This window comes from Thunnus albacares, chromosome 2, assembly GCF_914725855.1.
Source record: "Thunnus albacares chromosome 2, fThuAlb1.1, whole genome shotgun sequence".
Lineage (NCBI taxonomy): Eukaryota > Metazoa > Chordata > Actinopteri > Scombriformes > Scombridae > Thunnus > Thunnus albacares.
This window is the reverse complement of record NC_058107.1, coordinates 9,142,982-9,164,301: the sequence shown is the minus strand read 5'-3', so window position 1 is coordinate 9,164,301 and position 21,320 is coordinate 9,142,982. Positions and strand designations below refer to the sequence as shown.

General features: G+C 39.9%; 1 long non-coding RNA gene across 1 annotated transcript; it reads left to right on the top strand.

Moving 5' to 3' along the window:
- Positions 1–727: 727 nt before the first annotated feature.
- LOC122989019 lies at positions 728–21,113 on the top strand. The gene is made up of 3 exons (XR_006404928.1): positions 728–738; positions 8,805–8,807; positions 21,031–21,113. It is a non-coding gene; the product is annotated as an uncharacterized LOC122989019 (long non-coding RNA).
- Positions 21,114–21,320: the final 207 nt, after the last annotated feature.

The following is a 21,320-nucleotide window of genomic DNA, read 5'->3' as shown; positions in this document are numbered from 1 at the left end:
AGGCAACAATTTCTCTAATATGACCACCAATACTAAATCCCCAATCCACTTCACCTCTATTAAGCAGTGAATCCTGCCAATAAGTAGACTTTCCATATTTAATTCTGTGGACATTGGGCCTTCATGAAATTAAAATGCAACAGGTTCCTCTCTCTCTCTCTCTCTCTCTCTCTCTCTCTCTCTCTCTCACACACACACACACACACACACACACACACACACACACACACACACACAGTATGTTGATTATCAGGAAAGGCCAAACACACTAGCTGGAGCCTTAAGGCCATGCATAAGATCTCATCTCACATTTTACATATGAGCTATTGCTGCTTTGATATCTTGGCGCAGTGCTTGTGAGAGTTATGACATTTGAAACACTAGTTGTGTGCAGAGCTGAAAACCTACTCTCTGGTTGCAAACCTCTGGCCCAGGTGGTCTCACTCAGACTCCAGACACTAACTTCACCACCATCATGAAAAATAAGACCCACAATCCATATTTACAGTGGAACAGTCAGCCTCTCCCTTTTCTCTCACTCTCTCCCCCGCTGGAAACTAATGGCCAGAGAAATATATAAATCAAAATCAGATTAATTGCGAAATGAAGCGTAGTCTCCTTAAATAAGCTTTATAAATTCAGGGAAGCTCCTCACAGGAGGTACTAATTTGTCTGTTCAGTGACATTAATCATCTAATTGAAAAATGGTTCCTCTGAGACTCAAGTGTCAACAGAGGCGTGGCAAAATGATATAACTGATTATTCAATTGAAACCATTAACCGAAGCAGCTGTTATAATGATAAATCATGCAGGAAACCTAAACAAGCCCAGCTCAGCGGTTCACTATTAATGAATATTACCCAATTCTAACCTTGTGTGATTTATGTTTTGTATGGTAATCATAAGCATTATAAATGCTGGTGCAACCTCTGCAAAATTGAACACATATTTAAACATATGTGTAGATCAAGTTTCTCAATGTAAAGGTAATGTAAAGGGTAAAGGTGCTACATGTAGCATTTTAACATCAACAAATCATTAACACATTCATTTGGAGACATTAGTACTGTAAACAAACTAGGCCACTGCTGGGAAGATTGGCAGACTCTAACGACCGACACTGCATTTTATATCGTAAGTCACATGCAGTGTTGAGTAGTTTACTTGGAAAATGCAATTAGTCACGCAATATGTATTAGTCATTGAAAAAGCAATTGCATTACTAATTAATCAACAGCAAAAGTAATTAGTTACATTACTCGTTATTCGTCAAAGGTGCCTTTGAACAACTCAAAAGCCTCCACACACACATTCACGCTATGCTCTGTATTTAACACGTACAGGAATAGAAAATCAAATACAAACTTAATATTCTGTTCACTATACTTTCACTATTCTGGTTTACCAATTAACTGAGTTTTTTTTCTAGATGTTATGATTTTATTGGTATATTTCAGAACAGCAACATACACATTTCAGTAGTTGTTAAGACAATCTCACTTTGACAGTCGCCTCAGGGTCTTTCTGCAGGTCTCTGTCCAGTATCATCTTCTGTTGCACCTGACAGTGTCACATCACCTACTGTTGGCTTTAATATTCTCTCCTCTAATGTCTGTGACACTGAGTGTCAGATCCCTCGGCTGCCTGTCACACTAGTCGTGGAGCGCTTTGATTTCCGACAGCAGAACTTTAAGCTCTGCAGTGTGAATTCTTCTTTTGACTCTTTGATTTTTGTGAAGGAAACTTGTGGAACAGTTTGCCTTATATGTAAATTTTCGAGGGCATTCATAATGTTCATGATAAAATCTCACAAACACAGGTGGCATTCATCAGGCTGAAACAAGTGATTTATGACAAGAGAGAGAGTTCGGTGACTCTGACTTGGAACACCCAGTGGAAAGATTGAGGATAATAATATGAAAATGTTCTTGCATGAGACCCGTTGTGGTTAATAAGCAGCCAGTCTATGGTTTGGAGGTATTTACTGACCATCATTGGCCCGGATCACTGCACAAGCTCTTCAGTAGTCTGGTCCTCACAGTGACACTGCAGGGTTCACACACCCGCCAACTCTGAACAAACCCATGTGATTCCTGAATTTAGGCTAAGACATTACATGTAAATAGGACAATTTTGGAGTTACCAAGAGTCAAATTTCTCCACTTTTACCTGAGAATAGCTACCCCCCCACACTTCTAGTCCATGTGCCAAGAACAATATCATCCAGTTTCTCCACTGAACTCAGAGAAACCAAACTGATATCAACTGCTGGTAAGACAGTAAACAACTGTTACGTGTTACTAAATAATGGTTTACTGTCCAACACTAGTCTAGATTTAGAAATTACTGTATAGCTTAGTGGGACAAAAATGAGGATAATGCTGTACTTCTGGTGCTGCATGTCTCACTTTTTGGAAACATAGGTTTTGACCAGAGCAGTACCTTTACACAAAACAAAGCTACAGAGCTACAAGCCACTTCACTTTAATGCATAATGATAAATGTGATCCTAAATTTGTTCAAGTCAACATTAGTGCTAATGTAAAATAATAGCTATTAGTTGTCTCCTGTGGTCTTTACACCAAGGTATCAAGTTGACATGTATGATATGATGTCATTGTACCACTTTCTTATAGGACATCCTTTATCCAAATGAAAAATTAATAATGAATAAATATATATATAAGTGATAACAAATGCTTTAAAAAAAAATCAATTTATTCAGTTCAGTTTATTAAAAACTGTGCTGTCAGTTTATGAAAAACTATTTCATATAATTTATATCCACCAGAAGGACACTCATTTTGTCTTTTTAGTTAGCTCTTTAGTTTATCAGGAAGACGCCTCCACTGATATCATATGATATGATTTTTTAATAAACTTGATTTAACCTTTCAAGTCAAAACTAAACATGGAGACGCAGCATTCAGTTTTTATGCTCCACATACCAGAGGCAAACTCCCAGAAAACATGTGGTCTGTTGCAACTCTCAGTTCTTTTAAATCAAGGCTTAATACTTTTCTGTCTGCTGCTGCCTTTAATTTAATTTGGGGCTTCTTATTCATGTCTCAGACTGCACTGTGATCTTTATTCTCATGTTTTATTTCTTATTCTATTGTAGCTTATTTTATTCTCTATTAACGCTTTTTAATTGTATTTAAATGTGTCATTTGTTTACATTTTGTCTTGATGCCTTTTATGTTTATGTAAAGCACTTTGAATTGCCTTGTTGTTGAAATGTGCTCTACAAATAAACTTGCCTTTCCTTTATAACCAGGAAATCTCTTGAGATACATTGTCTCTTTTACATGAGAGGCCTAGCATAGTTAACACAGTCACATTAAAAATACATGCGATACAAACAATACGATACATCCACATATTCTTGTCTGTGTATTAGTCATCAATCCATCCAAGTGTCACATAGCACTTTCAGGGGCCCAGTAATGACTGAGATTAACCTGGGGCTTTTCTGCTTGATGTCCTTACAAACACACATGCACACATAAACCCACAGACATATGCTGGCATACATGTACACACATGCACAGTCTACGAAAAGCAGTCCCATATGCTCACATGTACAGACACATGCAAAACATTTCCAAAATATTATACAGATGCTTTCTGTGTAGAAATACATTTGCACTTGCATACATACTCCACAAACACACTCAGCCAGTGTGTCACAGTGGTATGTTTCATTCACAGACCCCGTGAAGAGCTGATGTATCGTCAAAGTGATGGGAGGACTTGAAAATGTGAGTGGAGCCGCAATGGCCTTTCATCTGCGGTCCTGTTCATCCTCACTCCCCCCTGCCATTCGTCCGGGGAGATGCCTGTCACAAATTCCTGCCCTGCATGTCAGAGACACCTGTTTCCCTGTGCAGCCCTGCGCCGGCCTTACAGACACGACCCAATGGTACACTCACTTTTGAGGGGCTAAAACTGACATCTGGACCGCAGAGACAAAGGTGAAACATGGGAGTGCACTGATACATGCTGGGTAATGTGGTTCATTTCTCAGCAAGCACCTAGCATGGTGCATGTAGCTCTTGAAACAGGTTTGGAAACTGACTTTGTGCTGTCAGAATGATATCAGATTACACAACAATGAAGGCAGCAGCTATAAAAGACTGCAGACATCATCTCATCTTTCCTTTTGTTGCTACACAGATTTTGTTGTTGATTTAAGCTGTCATATCAACATCAATTCAACATGCTTGCTAGGATACTATAATTTATGACAGACCTGTTTCCAACAATTCCTCCTCTTCCTTTTTCTTTCTCTTCTTTCAATCATCTCGTCTCTCTGCCTTCTCATTTCCCCCTTGTTCCTCTTTCCCCTCTCTCAGCCTCTCCTTCAGTTTCTCAGTCCTCTAATTTAATGGGGATCAAGCAGAGTAAAAGTTAGATGTGACCTTTCCAACCACATGAAGTGCTTGAGGATCGTACTACCGCAGTGGCTGATGTTTGCAGGCGCCGCTTTGTGTTTGCATTCAAAATACCAGGCGTCACGCTGAAAAGTCGTCATTGTTTAGCTGCATAGATAAATATTGACCATGCAGCAGCTATAAAAGTCTGCTTTAAAGACCAAGTGAAATGAAAAATACATTTTCCCAGTTTTAATCCTGTCTCTGTGTTATCTGTTTATTCATTTCTTGTTATATGCCACATATATGTCAAAAAATCAGTATCAGAGTATTTCTTCTTCAAAACCTTTTTTTTCAAACCTTTTTTTCAAACCTCCACGTAGATCATAAACCCTTGAATATAAAAACGACTCATTGAAATTGGTTGAGAAATGTAAACGTTATATATGCCGCAGCTACCCGTTTACAGGCCAGTTTTGGCGAGTCCAATATGGAGGCAATGTTAACGTATCTCAGCAACAGGCTGAAGTAGTCAGTGTGGCGTCTATGGTTTCAAATGTTTGATGACTCATCTTGCACTCACGGCTGTTTACAAAAGTTTATCCAATCAAATGTGACTTTGGGCGAGTAGCTAGCCACATATAAATCATGTAAAAGTCATATAAAACCGCACTTCACCGTTTGTGGGCTGTAGTAGCTAACTGAGTAATATGGAGAAAGATAGATAGAAGTGTGGGTGTGTTTTGATATCAGATGGCAAAAACATGTGGCTGAAGTCTAATTCATTCATCTCGCCTTCATCCTTCTGATCTGACAACAGGTGAAGGAGGTGTGCGTGGAGCCAACAGTCCTCTGTAGCTCAGTTTCTCTCTGCAGCTCCTTATCATGCTTAACTCTGTAAGCCCTGCCTACTTTTCAAATGGTCCAATCAAATGCAAAGGATTTGATTTAAATCCCTCTTGTAACTGTACACTGCTCAAATATTCCCGTTCACTGGGAAATACATCACAGTATAGAAGATAAAGACGCTAAATAGAAGACGCTCTAATTTCTGTTTCACTGAGACTTTGCAGGATGCAAAACTACTGTCCTCCCATGAAGCTACAATTTGATCAACCATGTGATGTAGCAGACATCAATTACAGTAATCTAAACCTATTAATTGGGGTTTTTAAAAAGCTATTTCTGTTTTTTTTTTTTTATGAGGGCTGGAAATAATACCTGTTTCTCTCGTTGCTTTTTTTTTCTTTGTAGAAGACAAGGAACACTCCTAGCCGAAAAACATCTCTTGCCCCGAGGGAAACTGTCTCAGTTCCTGTGCAAATAAATAACAGCACATGCAGTCAAGACAAAACAGCAATTATCCAGGATAGAGAGAGAGAGAGAGAGAGAGAGAGAGAGAGAGAGAGAGACAGAGAGAGAGAGACAATGTAGTTCACACACCAATATTTCCATGTTCACTGCTGTTCTGTCTTTACATGTTCCCTGCCTCTGTTTTTGTGGCAAAGTTGGCGGTTTCTACTGCTGATGAATGCACATGGATTTACGCTGTAAACTTCTCCATGCAGTTTGCCGTGTTTGCATAAATACAATTTAACACTTTGATGATCATAAGGTCTTTATGGACTGATCCCTCAGCAAGAGACTGCTGTTATCCCCAAAGACAACAGGAGTTCATTTTGAGTTCTGTTGACACTAAAGTCTGAGTTAAAAACCATGTCTGTGCGGTTGTTTCAAGCACTGTCCTACAAAGTAGTCCGGGTACAAATGCAGGCATGTTTCTCTACAAATATGAGTCTGTGTATAAACTAAGTCTTAAGCCCGGCTGACAGCACAATTTGATTTTTTAAGATGCTTTGCATGAAAGCCTCTCCACCCTGTTCCGAGTAATAAGAGATTACAGGTAATCTCCTGGTAATGGCAGGTTGGCATTCCACTACAGCAAACGCTTCTGAGGCACTGTGGGATATGTTGTTTTTGACCTAAAAGCCTCTTAATCCTTTCTCAGCATATTAATTGTTTCGTTGTTTAGCACAACACAACAAGGTTTTGGGTGAGAGTTTGTGCTGTTATGTGTCATCTGTGTGTTTTTAAATGGGAAGATGTGTGGGCCTACCTACAGCCACTGAGGCTAATGGGTACTGAAGTTTTAGGCGCAAAATGTAAATCACATGTTTGGCTCGTTTCAACTTGATGAATTCCACCTGTTAATGAGTAGGTGCACATTTGTGAGATTATCATTAGTCTGACGCCCACAAATTGTCTTTTCATTGTATAAACTTGCATTTTGCAAGTGAGACAATAATCTGAGAAGTACAAGAAGTGACATTAAAGATTTAAAGAAGACATTTAGAGGTGACACAACAGAAATCAATATATAAATTAACACATAAGTCTACCTGTTCTCCCCAATTTGCGGGCAAGTTTCATTCACAAAAATGTCAGCCAAGGGTAAAATAAATTATTCCACACCACAGAGCAAGTCCAACACAGACAGTGTCAGTATTGGTATTAGAGGACACAAAAAATTCATTTCAGTTGATTCTGGTAACATTTACAATCCTAATTTTGAAAGCAGTATAATTCTTAAGGTGGTTTATTTGGTGGATCTGTCCACTGCACTAGTTTAGGAGGGAGATTGTTTTAACAAGAGCACATAAAGTGCATAGTACAACTGGCATGAGATAAGAAACCATGATCTCATTTATTTATGGATATTACACCAGTTAATGACAATGATCATAAAAAAAGAAAACAATACTACATGTTGTACTTCAAAGCCTCTGGAAATTTGGCTTGAAATAGTAAACATGCATATATGATATCAAAGTTGAGCGTCTCATTAAGCATACACAAAAATCTGAGTGAAAATAAATGTTCATAACTACTAGAAAACCTAGAAAACAGCTAATTTTCCTGTTTAGACCATTTCTCACGACTGTGTAGGCATGGCAGATCAGATTTTGATTGACACCTGCACCGGCTACTGGAGGCTGGCTACAGTAGCTAACAATTGGGTCGCAATGGCACAGAGCCGTGCTTCTAACTCACTGAGCCTCCCCTCCAACACCATAAATATACTTATTACTTGTACTATCATCACTAAAGGAGGCAGATGAATAGCTAAACATAAGACACAATGAGCAAGAGAGAGCAGCAGAGTGAGGGGGAGAGAGGGAAGCCATCGCTAACTGCTAAGCTTAAGTGGCTTGAAGACCTGAAAAGCGTGTAAACAAGTCTCTAAAACAAGGAGAGAGCTAAGAGTGCTTGAGCAGAACTAGTGTATGTTTATATGTACAGCAGGTAATGAGATGCAGGAATGAAGAATGTAGCAAAATTAACTGGGTTGACATGCGCTACCAATAACACAGAAACTCTGACAACTGGAAATGAGACAATATGCTTACGGCAGCGTGTCACGTTGTTTGTGATAGGTTTGTGCAAGTGCGTAATTTACGTAAAAAATGTCCGAGCATAACCATGCCCAATTCAAACCTAATATCGAATTTGGATTGAAACTAATTTCTAATACTTTTTAGATGCTTTCTATTATGTACATAAGACCCTAAATTACATAGTCAGAAGTCTATTGTGGATTTGGATTTACAGTGGCTTTAAATTACATGGCATTAAGCACAGAGGGTCTGTCAACAGCCTCTCCTGTCAAACAACCAATTACCTGTTTTCTCAACCTGCTGTGTAATTTCCAGATCCTGCAACAGGTGGGCGACTTGTTTTTAAAGTCCAATGTAGTGATTTGATTTAAATAGCATATTGCTAAAAAATAACAAAGACTGTAATAATAACCTCTCTTTTCTGTTTTGGTAATTCAGAGGTATAGAGGCTTATGATGGTGGGGGAAGGCAATGATAGCTTGCCAGTAAAAATGTGTGTGTAGTATTAAGTAAGCAGCCTGTTTTTCCACCTCATTTCCTCTCTGCCATCTCCCAGCCTGATCTGCCGGCTATCTTTCACCGTAAAGTGTAGTGCGCCTTCAGTGGCAACCTTAAAGGAAATAAATACAACAACAGTAACAGCTTGATTCAACCTGCTGCAATTGCTTAGAGACATTATTGAACAACTCTCTTCCATGCTCAGTAATGTTATTCTGGAGGGAAAGCTGTGCTAACCACCGCTGCTGGCGTCCTCTGCGGTCTTAGCGAGTGTTTATGATGTGTGCTTTTATACTTGAGCTGGAGTGTAAGCTCTTGCCAGTCTGGGCAGATTTGAAGGATGGATTTGCTCGCGCCACTGCCAAATCACAGTTGTCTTTTCAAGGTCTCTGACCCCAAGATGAATGGACGTCTGCAGCAAATGTCAGTCCTTTGAATTTGATTACAGTGCAATGTTACTACTTGCACTCTGCAAATAAACCTGTATAGCGAAGATGGAGTGTATACCAACCTGAGTGACCGGTATACTACAAAAAGAAGGTGGCACAGCTGGTTGTTTAATAAAGGTTATGCGGGTTATGATTTTCTAGATAGATAAGTAAAAAAGTGTTCCAGGGGGAAAACAATTTTATTTGCTTGCAACTTGATTCAAAAAGGTCTTTGACATTCTTAGGTCTTTTGACGTTTGACATCAAACTGACTTCTGAAACTGGGGAAAATTGACTTTTTCATGCAGAGGTTTATTTTAGCATACCCACTATGTTGGTATAGTCCTTTTCAGTGATCCCAGATGAATGATGCCTGTGTGCGGGCTCTTCACAGGAGGACGATGATAAAGTTTGCACATTAAAACGTGGCATCGTTGCCATGTTTTCTCTGCATTAGCATTTCATATGGGCCAGCCAAGAGCAATATCCAGTAGTCTTTGTGTGATTCACCTGAAAGGTCATAAAACAGCATGTCCAATCATCACTCAGCCCCGTGCTGATTGGCTGACTGGCTGCTCTCCTTTGTTGGGTGCTTATACTGAGCAGTAGGCTGTACTGATTTGCTGTTTGAAGAAGACTTAGACCTGTCACACACACACACATGTGCGGCTTTGCACACACACACATACACACACACATGCACACAGTGGTTTTAAGGCAGTGGGGGTTATGGGATTATAAAGAGGAGAAGTGAAAATTCCTGTTTGGGAGATCTGCTGAGGCTTAAGTTTCCCCATCGCACATGTCATGGTGGAAAAACTCCCAGAAGGAGGTGGGGATCGAAGCGTCAATCCCACACTAGTCTCAGGGTAAACACAGAGGTATTCAATGACCCAAATAGTGCTCTCTGGGTTTCTTTTAGCCCAGCTTGTGTTTCTTGCTTGTGTCGCTCGGAATTGTAATGTTGCCATGCAACTATATATCCAACGCTTGCAGCAACAAAATACCTGAGTATTTTCTTGACATAAAAGCCAGTGGTTCATATTTTCACATTCATGGCTGAATGAGACTAAGCCGCCAAACCCAAATGTATTGTAAAACTCTCCTTTATGACCTTTATGCCTGATGCTTATCTATTTTAGTACAAATTATTTTGGGATGAGCAGTTTTGATTTTGTTTTGAATTAACTGAAACTTTCATACTGGGTCATCGCAGCAGCTAATATGAGATGCAACAAAGTGCACTTAAAATATAAGCACCATATGCAACCAACAATTTCAACCATAATAAATGTAATAAAACTTTTTTTGGTAAAGGCAAAAATGAAGGTAAATGTGTAGGGATGGGCAACATATATATATATATATATATATATATATAGCCAAAAAAATCTTGCATGTCACTATATATGCAATATTAAATACAGGGTGTACCAGAATTAACATTTTATTCACCAGACTGCCAGATTACACACAAAAGGCATATATGCACAAACACTATGCAGAGAGGGATTTATGTCTACTTCCCTCTCAGTACCTCCATCCAACCACGTCAGTGAGATAAAGCACCTACAAGGGTGTCCTGCTTCTCCAAGAAAAGCTTCTAGTTTTGTTTAGAGAGCGCCGCAGTTACAAGGGAACATGCATTACAAAGCAAGAGCACTTGAGTGACTAAGCTGGATGTCATCGTCTGAGGGAGAGAGAGAGAGACTGCAGGGGCCTGTAACAACAGAGGGAACAACACTCAACTCACCACCGACTGTCAGCCACACAGTCATCTGCAATGGCTGCATGTGTCAACACCTTGGAGAATCACTGCTCCTTCTTCAGTGTATGTGTGTGTATGTGTGTGTCTGTGTGTGTGTGCGCGTGTGTGTGTGAGTGTCGTCACTTGAGCGTGCAGCAGCAGTGAGGTATCTGAAGAGCATAAATCATACGTCTTGCAGAAATGTACGTGTGTGTGCATGCATGCATGTCATCATCTTATGACTCTTTTACGTCTGTGTGTGTGTGTGTGTGTGTAAGAGATGAATGTGTCACTGTCCTGTGCTATGCATATGCCTGTTGTATATGGCTGGTTAATCTATTAGAGATTCTATTACAATCACAATTATACCATAAGCCTTTAACATCTTCACCTTCAGTAGCTTTAGGGTTGTGAAAATCCTCTTATCCTGCCTGTTTGTTCCAGCTCCTCATTGAAACTGTATGATAGTCACAGTGAGCAAGGCCATGTGTTTTTTTTATTGGCTGTACAACTGAAATGAATGGAAATATTAAAGATGTTATGTGCATCATTTTATACACATAAACCTAAAATTCAGCATGACATATTTGGTGCCATTGGTACCTCCACTAAAACTTTAAATTTTTAAAATTTGTCTTTTGGGCTGGAACAATGTTTGGTTGCACAGAATGAGTTTATAAGTTAAAAGAGGGATTGCAATGAGTTTCCCACCTTCCCCTTTCATAGACATTACTTTCTCACACTTGCTCTCTCTCTCTGCTTCATCATTTTATCCACAGAGTGCATCTCCGTGTTTCTGCCAAGGGAACATTGATGTCATCATGAGAGAGAAAAGGACTCATCCTGTTGCAATTCCCACTCCAGAATATGACCCCAAATCTGCCAGCACAAACATGCCTTCTATAAAGACTTTATAATGTCACTTAATACATGCAAAAAGGATGAAAAAAGAATGAATTTTTAAAAAAAAGAAATGCAATGCAAAAGAATGCATTTGCTTTCATAGCTTACATAGATTATGGATTATCATCATATTGTAGTTCTTGCAAGCATAAAGATTCACAGTACTTGCAGTAAAAATGCATCCAAAATCCATAGGATCAGTGTAAACAAAGTGAAGTGTGGAGCAAAAGTTGGGTAAAGCTCTGCAATAATAAAATGCAATAGATCAAACATTAAATATTTTTTTCTGCTAAAAGCAAACTTTTAGGACAAAATGTCCAAGAGTGAAATTGACACCATGGCACCAACTGGCACTTCTGTTGACCTTCTGACATGAAAGAAAAATATATACAGAGAATTTAATGTTCTCGACACTCCATTTAACCCCACTGAAGCTTAAAATTTCAACCCACCCATGAGAATATTTGATTCAACAGCTAGTGCCGGGCAAAGGAGGTGATGCTGAGATCAGTCTTTGGCATGCTATGCCTAACCAGGTTGGCAAGATTTTAGCCAAGCAACGTGGGAGCAGAACGACCTGCAGTGTTCTGCGGGGGTTTTCTCAGGTGAGGTTGGGGCATGGACGATCTCTGTCTTCAGCCAGTGGAAGGCCTGGAGTGGCTGGGAGCGGTGCTTAATGGGAGCCCTGGTTATAAGAATGAGGTCATGGCACAGGGACTCTAGCGTTCCCCCTCGGCTCTGTCGGGCCCTGAGGCTCCCTCACATCTGTGTGCTGTCTGACCCAGCGGCAGGCAGCTGCTCCCTCTCATTATACCCCCTAATGGATGGATCCGTTTCCCTCTGACCTCATCCTCACTCCACAACAACATCCTTCCATCGCTCCATCCTGATACCCCTCTGTTCAGGCACAGACCCCCTTTTTTCTTCCACGTCTGAAGCACTGAGCAGGCACAACTCGGCCCACAATGGAAACAAGTCAAATAATTGTCTCGTGCCACCACCTAATGAGTTAAACATACATATCCTCTTGTGTAAATGGTGTGCGGTTTTAAGGATGATGCACATAAACTAACCAGGTCGTTCTTTATTTGTAGAGCACATAGAGAGATTTGTTTTGGTTTTAAAAACACTGTATCACATATGTGAAACACACTGACAGACACTCATACACATCTTTCTCTTCTTTCTCCTTTTTTCTTTTCCATTCTCTTATTTTCTAGTTATTTTTCCTTGTTAAAAGAGTGCGTCACTGAAAGACAAATCACCTTCATGTCTTCATTCCTTTCAGATCTCTCCACAGTCCAATAAATTACCTTAACAATGCATAGCTGTGAGGATCTCCACCTTTAGTGATTGGTTGTGTGCGTGTGTGTGAGCATCAGTGTGTAGCATTTGTCTTGTGTTCAGTCCATTGAAAGGGGGAAGAAAAGAAAAAGGAGCTGTGTTCACTTCAGATCTCTCCACCTGTGTTTGGCGCTGAGTAAACAGGAGCTGTTGTCACGAGTGGAAGACAGCTTGCGGTTTGCTCTTTGGAATTGAATTTCAAGTTCCTGGCTCTTTTGATTGTGCCGCAGAAGGCGAGCGAGCTATCAACACGCCCTCCCGTCGAGGCCTCTCCCAAGGCGTGATGGATAGGATCAATATTGCCTTGGTCTACCTCAGATATTTGTCTTTATCATTAACACAGGCCTGCTCCGTTTGAAGCGCTGTCTGAGAGGCAGGCACCGACAATTTATAGGCCAGAGGGCTTTTTCAGCAAGCTCATCTCCTCATCGTGTCTCTTCTCAACTCACCTCAGACTCGCTGAGATGCAGATTGAAGAACTGCTCTTTTATCGTACAGTTTCTGTATTTATTACCAAGCGGCTTCGATCCATCACTCCCATTGGTTAGCCGCAGCTCTCAGACCTGTCAATCCACAAGTACGGCTGGTTCAGCACACGTCGGTGATCAATGGCTTGAAGTGTAGGCTGAGAGAGAGGGACATATGGAGTAAAAAAAAAGGAAGATGAAGAAAGAAGAAGAGTACTGAAAGATGAGGAGAAAGTGAGGCAGAGGCTATGATAATCTCCTGTGCAGATGGAGTGAAACAAAAAAAAGGAGACAATGGGAGGAATTATGAGTTTTGTGATGATCCATGGGAGATCTTGAATGTGTTTCAGTGATGCAATTCCTGGGACACTTGAATGTGTATGAATGTGTGTGTGGAGGGAGGAGGTGTGGGGCGGACAGAAAAAGGCCAAAATAAAAGTGCAGCGGCAAAACATTTGGTTGCCGGGCAACAGGGCTTCAAGCAACGGTAGTATTGAGTTATGAAGAATGGTGGTGCATGACTCGACTTCCCAGATCCGGTGTCAGGACGGTGTCGGGGCGGGGCAGTGGGGCGGCGGACAAAGAGAGAGAAACGTCTCCACCTGTCCTGATTTGTCAGGGCCAGTGAACAATGACACTGGCCGCTACAGACTGTAGGGTCTCTAGGGGCCTGACCCTGGCATATCGAGAGGGGCCCTCAGACTAAGCTAAGGTTCAGGGGTCTCTTGTTAGTTTTGGGGTCTATCCAAGTCATTTACCCAGCATGTAATCTAAAGATGGGTTCATTACATCGTCTTATCACATGTCTGTCGAGTGGTTTATTGGGTGAGAGGCTTAAGGCTCAAAGTTAGAGTGAGGGATGAGAGGGTGAGGAGGGTTAAGTGAAAAGTAGGATGAACAGAGAAAGAGGGAATGAGATAAGGACAGCAGTAACAAAAGGAAAAAACAGTGGTGGCAGTGTTCTCTCTGTATTTCAATGCTCATGACTGTAATATTTCACTCTTTTTCATTCTTTCCTCCTGCTCAGTAGTTTCTGTGTGTGTGTGTGTGTGTGTGTGTGTGTGTGTATGTGTGTGTGCATGCGCTTGTGGCCCGCAGAACTACATCTGTCAGTCAGTTGATTCTAGTCAATTTGTCAAACCCGCTGACAGACAGGCAGACAGCAGACAAGTTAACCCTCATCATGGTTTTGACAGTTCATCCCCTCCAACCCTGCATCACTGAGAGCATCATTCTCCAGCTGAGATCAGCCTGTGTGGGTTTCCAAGGCCTGATGCTAATATTGACAGTATTTTGTGTTTTAATTTTGACTGAATCAATAACAATGTAACACAATTAAGTGTTTCCTTTAAAAAAAAATATTGTCATGGAAAATAATGTTTAAAATAACATTCTCTAAAATAAATCACCAGTTAGTTTTCAGTGAAACTTACTTTGTACTAAAGTGTCTTTTCAGTTGGATTATTATTGATTTATTAATGCAGATGAGGCAGCTTTCAAAGCATGTTTTACAAACTGACACCCTTTAACAAAACTACAAATTACAAGAGGAGACTGAGGAGTCAGTACCAACTTTTTAAGAGAAAAGACTATTGACAGAATCATCAATCCACATACCCAATCCCGATTCTATCAATGCTGCATACATCCCATAATAATGAGACACATTTATGAGAAACAATTTTCAACAAAACTCTGCAACTACATGCTCTCTATCATAAATACAATCATAATTGATTCGTGCTAATAATTAGTCACCTTTTGAAACAACTTTCTGACAAGGTGCCATTTATAAAGGGTTTATAAGGAGCTTTATAGATCAGTTACAAGCCTTTAATAACAACTATTGTGTTGCCAGATTATAAAAAATCCTCCTCCAGCATGACACTTGATTTCTCTTTTTAGCTCTCAATTTATCAGAAAGACAACGCAACAAACAACAGTTTGTAAAATTTCAACTGGAAAAAAAGTGATAAATGTACAAATATTGTAAACAAGTACACTGACAATTTGAGATACTGTACAGCGCTCACACTCAACACACCTGCCGCCGTTGCAGCTCAAGGCCATCTGGTTTAAACCAGGTAGAAACACTTCAGACAGAGAGCGGGTAGAGGATCCCTTGGATGTGCAGCTGAAAACCACTTCCTCAGATAGCCGTCCAAATAAGAGGTTGAGCCCTCGAATCACAGTGTACACTCCTATGCTGATTACAGTGAACATGCATACCAGATGGGAAGCACACATGTTGTACTGTACCGTGCAGTGAGTCTGCTTGGTATTTTCACTCATCCCCAGCAGTGGAATTTAGCTTGTAATGTGCTTTTTGCTTCCGCTAAGCCTCCAAATGACAGTGTCTTCCAGAACAACACTGAGAATATTTTCTGCATGTTGGTATGTTGCTGCTAAATAATTATAAGAATGCGGTTTGCTCTGTCTCCTGTGTGTTTGTGTATGTGTTCTCTTGTATTTTTACTCATGTATGAGGTGAACAGGGTGAAAAGATAGTGATTGTCTGCACATGTAAACAACACTGTACTGATAATAAAAATAATTCTGCTTAGATAACAGATACAACACAACAAGGGGTTGAAAATGGCGATATATTGACTGCTTATTAATTGATTGTTTTATTTAAACAGATAAAAAAATGATTTTTAAGTCAGACCACATCACTGCAGAGGTCGAAACCACATTATGGACTGAGACGTTTTCATTCAGATGTCTTTTAAAAATTATAACGTGTGTGCCGTTGTGAGTGTTTGTTAATGTATGTGCCCTCTGTAGGTGTAGATATGTTTTGATTGTTTGTTCTTGAAGGCAGATATTAATATTTAGTATTGAATCATAATTATGTATTAATGTATCAAGATTACATGTTTATATTCTATTTCCAGCATGAATTTCAGATATTTACTATTAATACTTTGCTTATATGCAACTTATATAGATCAATCATAGAGCTGCAACTTATTTCATTTTCTATTAATCATTTTATTTTATGGCTCTGTAATTTCCTATTAAGTTTCCTGGAAACAATCTAAGGCAGGTATTTTAGGTACAGGTATTTTTACATGTTCAGCTGACATAAGCACCTCTAGGTCAAAGTAGCAACTAATTGGAGTTAAACTATTATCAACTGATTTGTATACCAATGAAAAACAATCAGTAACTTTTTTCCTGTAATTAGTAACAACAGACATAGTCCTGTTAGGGAAACTTGTGAATTTACAGATTTATATCAGTTAATTTCTACACAATTTCAGGAAACCATGAATCACATTACAAAAAAAGTAGTGATGATAAGTTATCATTTCTTCAAATTGTTAAGTTAATGTATAACATAAATCCACAGTTTCCATGTACCCCAGGTGATGTCTTCAAATTCAGTGTGGACTGCTGGGAGGACAAAACAAGCAAAGATATATAATTTACAATGAAAAGTAGAAAAATCTTAATATTAAGATTAATCTAGTATTAGAATTATTGTCAATTACTGGAGCAAAATGCATCATATCCATCATACAGATGGTGAATAGTGGTGACCAGCTAGCCTCCAGGTTCTGTTAAAAGTCAAATATTGGCTTAATGTAGTAAAGCACAGGTGTGTTAATGTATGATGCAGAGCAAATGTTTATTCTTTTCCAAACCCCCTCTGGTGTAGTATCATTAGAATACAGATTCCTTTTGTTTTCCAAGTAAAAATGCAGGTATTTGTTGTTCAATTTCACTGGCTGCCATTCTGACAGTAATACAATAGCACAGCATAGTTAGACTGACAGGTTCTCAAAATATATGTGAAAGAGCATTGTGGAAGAAATACAAGACAGGAGAATTCACAGTTTCCTCTTCATTAAAAATAAGAATGACAAAAATAAAATGTGACATTCAGTTGCAACGTGCACTCAGGCAGCTTGGCGTACAGGAGACAGTGTCGTAACTAAAATGAGGTCTGGAGACAACAAACAGTTCCTTGCCTCTTGGAGTTTGTGGGTGTCTGGACGATGTCAGTGTTACGGAGCAGACTCAACACTCGCTGTGCTGACAGCATGAGGCCTTGTCTGATAAGAGAAGCCTGCTGCTCGCCTGGGCGGTCCTGTGGCGCTCCCCTGAAACCTGCTGCAGCTCTTACTCTAGGAAAGTGTCAAAAGCCTTACACAGATATTATCTGATTAACATTTCCTTGTTATAAATGCAGACACGTGGACTGGCATGAACTCACCTGAGCTGTGCATATTAGTTCTGAAAATGCTATCAGTGAAAGCTGATTTAAAATCAGTCGTTGTAGACATGAAATTGAGTATTTCCGAATAGAATAAATCACAATCTATTGGAATCATGAAAACAACATTACCACCTGCAGTTCCCAAGTCATTCATCTTTTTATTTGCCACCACATAACAATGGCAATGTTGTGAGTTACACCCTGAATCTCATCATTTGTTCTTATCTGTCTGACAGAAGCCTCACATTACAGTTCCCTTCTCAAGTCCTCGTTATCAGTGCTTCATCTTGAAAGACTAGCTGTCAAAAGCCTCGATTTCTTCCATGACTGACTGCTAGCAGTAAGAAGACAGATTAATCTACTGTTTATTTAGCTTGCCAGGGCAATCTGTGTCTAGCTCAGCAGAGAGTGATATTGGATCCTCTCTGCTGCACATACCAGTAATGTCACACTGAAACTTACTTGTCAGGTGCCTTTGTGTCCTGTTTCATTCATTCAGTGGACTTGTAGAGACTGCAAGAGTAGAATAAGCTTCGACACCTTGTTCAGCAGCATTACAAGCAGACAAACAGGTCAAGGGTCAAAGGAACAACATCCTGACAAATGGAAAAAAACTGATGAAAAAAATAGAAAAGTATTGATAAAGGAATAATTCCGACAAGAAAAAAAATAATATTTCCGACTCTTTAGGTATTTTGGACTTTCTAAATTTAGTCCATTGTAGATTACTGATTGCTTGTTTAAAAGTATTAACAGCGAGATAATCCACTTTGATACTGAACCCTTATGACTTTTGATTTTGGGAAACTGCAAAAACTGTTTGGTAAGTATAAAAAAGTCAAACAAAACAAAACAATATGGAGCTAGACTGCATATTAATTAAAATACCATTATTTCAATATTTTTATAATCAACATTATCATCGTGTTGTTATAATCATTGAAAATCTTTATTAATAAAATATAATTCAATATATATCTAATATATTGAAACTATGCCTCAGTGTCTCAATTATTAAGATTTATTAAGTCAACTGATTTCCTTTTACCGTAGGAGTTATTGTACAATATAATGAATGGATTACTGTTAAATTGCTATGTGTAATCCAGTAACACATAACTGCAGATGCTGCACCTGTAAAAAAAACCCTCCCAACAGCAGAGAGCTGCCAGCTGTGACTATAAATACCCACAGATATAATTTCCTACCCAGCAGCTTGAAGTTGAGCCAGCATTTGTGCACATTATAACTTGGTTAACCAGGTTAGGTACAAACTCTGATTATGAGAAATGTGATTAATGCTGGGATCAGAATACACAAATTCAGCCCGATTTTGACATGATTTTGCCAACAAATTTCCAGCGTCGGGCCTGATTATGAATGTTGGGAATGATGAACGGGCGTGTAGTGTGACACAATCGAAGAACAGTGATGTGGTGTCTGGGATGCCCCATGACACCCTTACGAAAAGTCTAGCATGTCAGAATTTTTTGTACTTTCCTGCCTAGTTTGACATCTCCTATGACATGTTCCTTGACGTAGGAGTGCTCTCTGGTGCACATATGTAAACACTGACACAGAAAGTCAAAGCTGTCCAGCGGCTGTCCAGCCGAGCTGAGCCGCATTAAGTGACAGCGGGGAGAACAACGGCTCATCTCCGCCTTCTCCACAGGCTGAAACACCTGCTGTCAGTCATCAGTGATCATTTTCTTGATCAGGTTTTACTGCCTGAATCAGCCTGCGGAGGAGGCGGAGATGAGCTGCTGTTCTCCCCGTTGTCTGAGACACCAAATGCGGCTCAGCTCGGCTGGACAGCCACTGGACAGCTTTGACCTTCTATGTTGGTGTTTACATATGTGTGCCAGAGGACATTCATTTATAGTGATTGTGAAACCACCTGATATTAAAACATATCTCTGTATCTTCATTTACCAGTGTATGCGATTCCCAAAACCCAATCATTTTTCCCTCCACGAGACCTTCTGTTTACATACAATGAACCTGGTAGCTAGCTACATTTATGTAATGTTCTTGACATGTTGACACATTCATTATCTCAAGTTCTCTTTGAAGGATAGACAGCCCATACTGCCCTATTCATGACACCTAGGAACGGGCCCACAATCGATTTTTACTTATATTTCTTTTTCTTTTTAGAACACAAGACCGCCAGCATCACACATAGCACTTTTGTAACCATGACTGACAATTTCTTGACCCTCCTCCTGACAACCTATGTATTCACGCAAGGTTGTGAACAATTATTGGTCATACTTGTAGTGTTTCCAGTCTCTCAACCAAGACATGCCAAGAATTTATGGCACTATGATTGCCTAATCTGACACAGTGACCATTGTGAAAGACAAAAATATTGTGTAGTGGGATCTGGCATAAGGTTTACTCTAATGCTAGAAGGGTTACAGTGGCACAGAAACATCTTGCTCTGTCAGTTTGTGTCTGTTCTGTCTCGAAGGGTTTTGAGTACAATTTGATGTCAACAAATCAACATGGTGACAAACAGCAAGCGTGCACACATGACCATGATGATTGTTTCTTTCCTCTGCTAGAATTCACCCACTGTTGCTCACATGGGGATTTAGTAGGTAACTGGTTTCTCCAGGACAACAGGGAGACTCAACCACAGTGTATCCAAGTCAACAGATTAACCAGAATGAAACCTCAACTAAAGTATGACCACTACCTGCCATGCATATAACTGCTGCCAGCAGCGTGTGCTGAGCTTTGCTCTTAACGGAAAACTCCTGTTTTTAAGAAATGGGCCTCAGCTGCCAATGCTAACAAAGACCCACACCATGTTCCCTAACATTAGCCAAGCACTAGCCCTCCTCACTCCAGCGCACAAGGCTGTCAAAGACGGAGAGGCTCAGGGTCCTGTCACTTTGAATGACTCCATGAATCGGCCCAGGCCTTTTAGAGCACACTGTTTGGCTGTAAGCTGTTTTGACATGGGCCCTAATACCTCTCTTGCACTTGGCCACAGGGTTTGGGTTCAGAGCCCTGTTCATGAGGAGGAAAACTGCAGTGTTTGGCAGCTTGCAGCCTGCAGAGTGCTTTTCTGGCTGGCTGAGAGGGAATGACTGTGGCATGAGGCTCACAGAGGGCTGGAAGGATGTCAGTCACTGCTGTTCATCTCCCATCTCCTCCCTCTGACCATCTGTCTGTCTGTCTGTCATACTGTCTGTCACTTCATTTGTCTGGTTTCCGTTTATTTTCCCTCTGAAAATTATTATCTGTTTATATTAATACTTTAAAGATATTAGGTTATGTAATCCAACAGATGTAGAGTTATAGCTTGTACACTTAAAAAGATTTTGGGAAATACGCTTATTTGCTTTCTTACTGAGAGTTAGATGGACACATCAATATCACTCTCATATCTGTGCCTTATCCTTGCATGAAGGCTGGAAAAAGGGAGACAGTTAGCCTGTCTCTGTCTAAAGGTTAAAACAAATCCCTACCAGCACCTCTAAAGCTCACTAATTAACACATTATTTCTTGTCTGTTTAACATGTACAAATCCAAAGTGTAAAAACAAGTTGCAGGCTACTGCTGTTGGATCTTGTACAAATTAAACAAATGATATATAACATGCTTATTAACGAGCTTTAGAGGTGCTGGTACTCTGTAGCTAGCTGTGTCCCCCTGTTTTCAGTGTTAATGCTAAGCTAAGCTAAGCTAAGCTAAGCAAAGCTAAGCAGCTGCTGGTTCCAGCTTCATGTTTAGCATACAGACATGCAAGTGGTATTTCTCTTAACTCTGGGCAAGAAGGCAAAAAAGTATACTTCTAAAAATGGGGAGGTACTCTTTAGTGATTTATTGTTTAAGAAGCAAAAACAATTTTTTAAAATAAGTTCAGAAATAAATGTTGTATTTCATTATCTTGGTGAATTTGAATGGTGTCTCTTTAACTTTAAGATT